The sequence below is a fragment of the Arachis duranensis genome, chromosome 9 (genome assembly GCF_000817695.3).
Source record: "Arachis duranensis cultivar V14167 chromosome 9, aradu.V14167.gnm2.J7QH, whole genome shotgun sequence".
Lineage (NCBI taxonomy): Eukaryota > Viridiplantae > Streptophyta > Magnoliopsida > Fabales > Fabaceae > Arachis > Arachis duranensis.
In genome coordinates, this window is record NC_029780.3 from 112,636,505 (window position 1) to 112,642,504 (window position 6,000).

At 31.7% G+C, this 6,000-nt stretch overlaps 1 long non-coding RNA gene across 1 annotated transcript in view; it reads left to right on the top strand.

The window, feature by feature from the left end:
- The first annotated feature begins 3,679 nt into the window (after positions 1–3,679).
- Positions 3,680–6,000, top strand: part of LOC127741652 (uncharacterized) — an 8,314-nt gene continuing 5,993 nt past the window's right edge. Inside the window, exon 1 of the long non-coding RNA XR_008002790.1 lies at positions 3,680–3,773. This is a non-coding gene — a long non-coding RNA (uncharacterized LOC127741652). The remainder of the gene's footprint in view (positions 3,774–6,000) is intronic.

Genomic DNA, 6,000 nt, shown 5'->3' on the forward strand with positions numbered 1-6,000 from the left:
TATAGATTATGATACAAAAAATTTATAAAATTAAAATATTTTTAACAAAATCACAGAGGACAAAAGTCATTTCAAAAAAAGACTAGAATTTCTGTAGATAAAAAATCAAATAATAAAATTTTTAATTATTATTTTTATGTGAAAGAGTTTAATTTATTACTAATAATTAATTTTAATATTCGTTATCTAAAATTTAAAATGATTTAATTTGTATAATTTTAATTACTTGTTAAGTCTGTTGCACAAATAGAAATAATTAATTTTTATGCTTGCTATTTAAAAATAATATTTTTCTCTAATTATGTAAAAATATAATTAGATTTTAGCATAAAAAATTATATTAATATTTATAAAATTAACTCAAAATCAACTTTTTTTAAATAATTAAATATTGATTTTAACTTTTAATCATAATATTAGTATTCTCTCCAAATTATATTTAATAAATATTTGAAAGAAGAGAAATAAAAATATAAATTACAAAGATAAGAATTAAAAATTTAAAACTAAAGAAAAAATTAAAAAATATGTATATAATAATAATATTTTTTATTTAAATTATATTATTTTGTTAATTTTATTTTTTGTAGAACAAAAAAATAAAAAAACAAAGAATGAGAAAAAAGAGAAAGAAAGATAAAGATGAAGATTGAGAGATGAAGTTTGCTAATTTTGAAAGAAAAAATTTATTTTAATTATAATAAAAAATATTGGGTGACACATTTTGATTTGTCAAATTATTAATATAAAATATAAATTATATATAGAGTGAGAAGGATAGAGAGAAATAGAAAAAGAGAAAGAGATAGATGAAAGAATATAGGAAGGGAGTTCATTAATTTTGGAAGAAATATTTTCTTTTAATTTTAATAAGAGAATGTCATGTGACACATTTGGTTATTAAATTAGATAATAATATATAAATATATAATAAATTATATATAGAGTGAGAAGAGTAGAAAGAAATAGAAAAAAAGAGAGAGGTAGATGAGAGAATTTAGGAAGGAGGTTTATTAATTTTAGAAAAATATTTTCTCTCAAGTTTAATAAGAATATTATGTGACACATTTTATTATTAAATTACATAATAATATATAATATAATATATATTATAGCTATATTTTAATTTTAATTTCAATATTTCAATTTTAATTTTAATACAATTAAAGAATATCATGTGAAGAAAGAAGAGAGTCTGAACTAGTTTGTGGAAACTGCAGTGTCCACCAAAGATCAAAGTCTTCTTCTAGAAAGTTCTCCACGGTAGTCTGCTTGTCTGACACCAATTATACAGTAAGTTGTTGACGATCAAGGACATGTGTCCGATTTGCCAAGAATTAGGAGAAACAGTAAATCATTGCATATTGGACCGTAAATTTGCAAGGAAAATTTAGAGAAAAGATGAATTTGAAAATTTTTTCACTTTCAACAACTCTGAAGATTTTTGGAAGCGTTGGACGAAGCTTATAGAGGCGCTGAAGAGAAGACCTAATTAGAAGACAAACATTGCTCTTATTACAATTCTCGCTTGAAAGAACTGGATAGCACGAAACCTTAAAACCTTTGAAGTCAAGAATTTTTCTACTGATGTGCTCTATTCATCTGTCGTGGAACTCCTTGAAGACTTTGGAAAGAGAAATGAAAGATAGTTACGTTGCTACGTAGATAGATTTAGGTTGTCATGTTTTGATACTTATAATGGGTTAATAGTGTAATGGATTAATGGGTAACCTTTTCATTTCATTAGCTGTCCAGATAGGACCTTTATCTTTTGTATATTTATTTTACAACTATGAATATATAATTAACTTAGAAAAAAAAGTCATATTACACATTTTGATGATCAAATTTATAATTAATCATTGATAATGATATATAAAAGAGATAGAGTGATCGAAGGAATGAGAGGGATAAATAATATAAAGAGAGAGCGAGGAAGAAAGAACTCTTTAAATTTTGAAAAAAAAAATTGATTTCAATTATAATAAAAAAGTGATATGTGACACATTTTAATTGTAAAATTAATAAAAAGAAAGATAGAACTCTTTAATTTAAAAAAATTAATTTTAATTATAATAAAAAAATAATATATAATATATTTTAATTCTAAAATGAATAATACATAATAGATAATAGAATATAATAGATTCTTAGCTTCTTCTATGCATGCACCAAGATCGTGATGAAAAATGACCTGAGAATAAGTGTAATATTTGCCCGTAGTTTTCCCTATTAATTAGGTGGTTTTTTGGCTCCTTTAATTTATATGTCAGTATTCAGTAAATGGTTTTGATGAGTTTGGAAAACTCTAATTTAATTTGGATGATGAACAAACAATATTAAAATATTTAATTGCAAAATTATTAGTTCAATCTTCATTAATCATATGTTAATTAATAATTTTGTGATGCAGGTTTCTTAATTGAGCCGGAAAAACAAAATGTTATCACAACTGAGCCCATATTTAGTTTTGATGAAAGCTTTCTGTGTTTGATCCGAAACCAAACTTATCAGGAAAGCAAATGCTTTTAGTGGGCCAAAATTCAATAAGTCCAATGTGTTTTAGGCATGCTATGGTCTGAAAGGAAAATGATATTGGGCCAAAATGAAATCTATTGCTACCAAGCCCAATGTTGATGAATGTTTCCATGCCTTATTCGAATCCATGAAGCAAATGAAATGTCTAAATGCTTCCAACGGATTCCACTTATTATTTTGAAGGATTTCAAATTTAATTAATGCATTGGAAACATAAGAAAGAAAGAGAAGATTGATTTGATGGCTATTATGACACTACACGCTACTCAACAAAGGGAAGTGGAAAACTTGAATTCACTTTTATTCTCTCTCTTTGTTCATTGATTAATGTTCAAATCCATTGAATATTTTCTCTCTTCTCCCTCATCTCTTTCTTCTTCTTTCTTCGGTTATTACACAGGAAGCCATGGAAGTTACTTGGAGCTACTTAAAGGAAAGGAAAGCATGCCTAAAGACCATCGAGTTGATGGCACGAAAAAGAAAAAAGAAAAATATACTGTGGCTGAGATTATCACCTAATCTGGTAAGATTTGGTGAGGTAATCTCGGATCCTTCATACTCAAAAAGAAGAATGGAGATTCGGCCAGCAAGGTGAGATTCTTGAAGCATGGCTTGTCTTTGATTCTGCTCAACCACCACAGGGAGTAGCTAGAGTGGCGAAGTGATGGTTGAAGGCAGAGATTGAAGCAGTCATCATCATCATGAAGCATCAAGGGCCAGAAATCCATCTTGGAGAGGAAGCCAAGGATGGAGAGCTCGGATTGATGAAGAGTGATGATCAAGAAAGGACTAGAGGTAATTGCATGTTGGGTTTTACATGGTTATCTCTTCTCTCTCTATGTAGCCAAACCGGTTCTGTTTCTTGAAGGAGGAAGAAGTTGGTTTGGGTGTTGGCTTCAAGTGTGGAGGCTTCTCTCTTCTTTAAAAAGGGAGAACAGCCACTGTTTGGAGCAAGGAGTAAGATTTGAGAGTGCAAGGCACAGAGTTCTCAGAGCTACCTAAGCTAGCAGTTCTTCTTCTCCTTCAATGCTTTCTATTTTGTAATTTTTCTGTTTAATTTTGTCATGTCTTGAGTCTCATGGAAAAAGGCAAACAGTGAGGTTTGTAAGAAAAAGCCATAGAGCGGAAAAAGGCAGAGAGTGCAAAATTAAAAGAAAAAGCCATAGATGTCTTAGAGTTCCTTTGTACATCTGTGTTGTGTTTCATGATTCTGTGGGAATCCCCTTGTAAGTTGGGTTAGCATTTTACAAGTTGTAATCAGATTGATTATAGTGAAATTCCATCATGATTGTGATGGAGACTGGATGTAGGCTGCACTGCACTTAGCAGCTGAACCAGGATATATCTGGGTGTAATCTTCTCTCTCTTCCAACTTCTATTCTGTTTTTACTGTTCAGATGAAAAATCAAAAAATGTCTCGTGCCAAGTGACGAGACAAAATAAAAATGTCTCGTGGCTAGGGACGAGCTAAAAACAGAAAAGTTTCTTCTAAGTCCAGCAAGTGTTAGCAAGCGAAAAAGGGGCTAAGATTCAACCCCTCCTTCTCTTAGCCACTGAAACCATCAATTGGTATCAGAGCTTGGTCTCAAAGAGATCAAGCTTTGCAGCTTGGAGAAAAGATCCTCATGGCGGAAAACAGTGGCGCAAATGTGGTGTCCTATAATCTAACCGAAGGACAATCAAGCAACAGACCTCCTCTTTTCAGTGGGAAAAATTATACCTATTGGAAGGAGAGGATGAAGATATTTGTACAAGCTGTAGATTACAGACTTTGGAAGATTATCCTGGAAGGACCTCAATTTCCAACTATCACAAATGCTGAAGGAGTGGTCACCCTCAAACCAGAAGCAAGATGGACCGAGGAAGATAGGAAGAAGGTAGAGTTAAATGCCAAGGCAGTAAACCTGCTCAACTGTGCTGTCAGCTTTGAGGAGTACCAACGGGTATCACGATGCACAACGGCAAAGGAAATCTGAGACAAGCTACAAATCACTCATGAAGGAACCACCATTGTAAAGAAGACTCGGACAGACATGTTGAATAGAGAATATGAAATGTTTACAATGAAGGAAGGAGAATCCATTGATGAACTGTTTGAACGGTTCAACACTATCATTGTTGGCTTAGAGGTTATGGGAATTTCACACTCAGAATCTGTGCTAGTGAGAAGAGTGTTGAGGTGTCTTACAAAAGAGTGGGAAACAAAAGCCTTAATTATTTCTGAGAGTAGTAGCTTAGATTCCATGACACTTGATTATTTGAGAGGAAATCTTCTTGCTTTTGAAAACTCCTATTTGAAAAAAGATTCAAAAAAGAAAGGAATTGTTTTTTCTTCTGTGACTAACCCTCTGGATGATGAATCCAGTGATAACTCTTCTGAAAATGAGTTTGTGTTGTTTGCAAAAAAATTCAGGAAAATGATAAAACTCAAAGGCAAAGGCAGCAGCTCAAGGAAGATGAAGAAAGACCTTAGCAAAGTAACTTGTTACAATTGCAAGGAAATGGGTCACTTCAGATCTGATTGTCCTAAGTTGAAAAAGGAGGAGAAGCCGAAAAGAGTAAAGAAGAAGGGACTGATGGCCACATGGGAAGATTTGGAAAATGACTCAGATGATGATGATGAAGAGTCTGAGACTAAATCACATCCTTGTCTCATGGCAAATGAGGTAGATAAGGTATCATTTCAAAACCCTGACACTGAAGACCTTCATCTTATGATAGATCACCTTTCTGAAAAAAATAAGATGTTTTCTAACTGAGAATCAAGATCTTGAACAACAAAATTTCATTCTTAAAGATGAAAATGATTTTCTCAAAGAAAAACTAAGAGAGGCCGAAACTGCTTGTGATCTTGTGGAAGAAAATAAGCAGTTAAAAGTCCAAGTAAGAAGCTGTGAAAGTGACCATTCTGTCCTTGCATATGTGAATTGTTTTAAGCAAAATGAAGAGTTGCTCAAAGAGGTTAAAAGACTTAAGGAAGACTTAGCAAAGTTCACCCAAAGTTCTGAAAATTTGAATCAAATCTTGGCTAGTCAAAAACCTCTTTATGATAAAGCTGGGTTGGGATTTTATAAATCTGAAAAATCACATTTTGAAAACATTGCTTCATCTTCAAATAATGTAAATTTTGAAAACATTGCTTCATCTTCAAATGATACAAAGCATCAAGACCCAACTTACTTTAACAAAACATCAACTCCAAGGTTTTGTAGGCTATGCAATCGAAGTGGTCATTTTCCAGTTCAATGTTTCTTTGGTGAAAGAATGATTGGTGACAAAGTTTACAAAGTTGTTTTTGATTACAATGATTTGGTACATAAGAGATGGTTTAACATGAAAGGATCCAAGAAAATTTGGATACCTAAGGTCACTTGAGCTTATTTTGTAGGTATGCCTAGCTTCCAAGAAGAAAGAAAATATGTGGTACATGGACAGCGGATGCTCTAGGCATATGACCGGAAA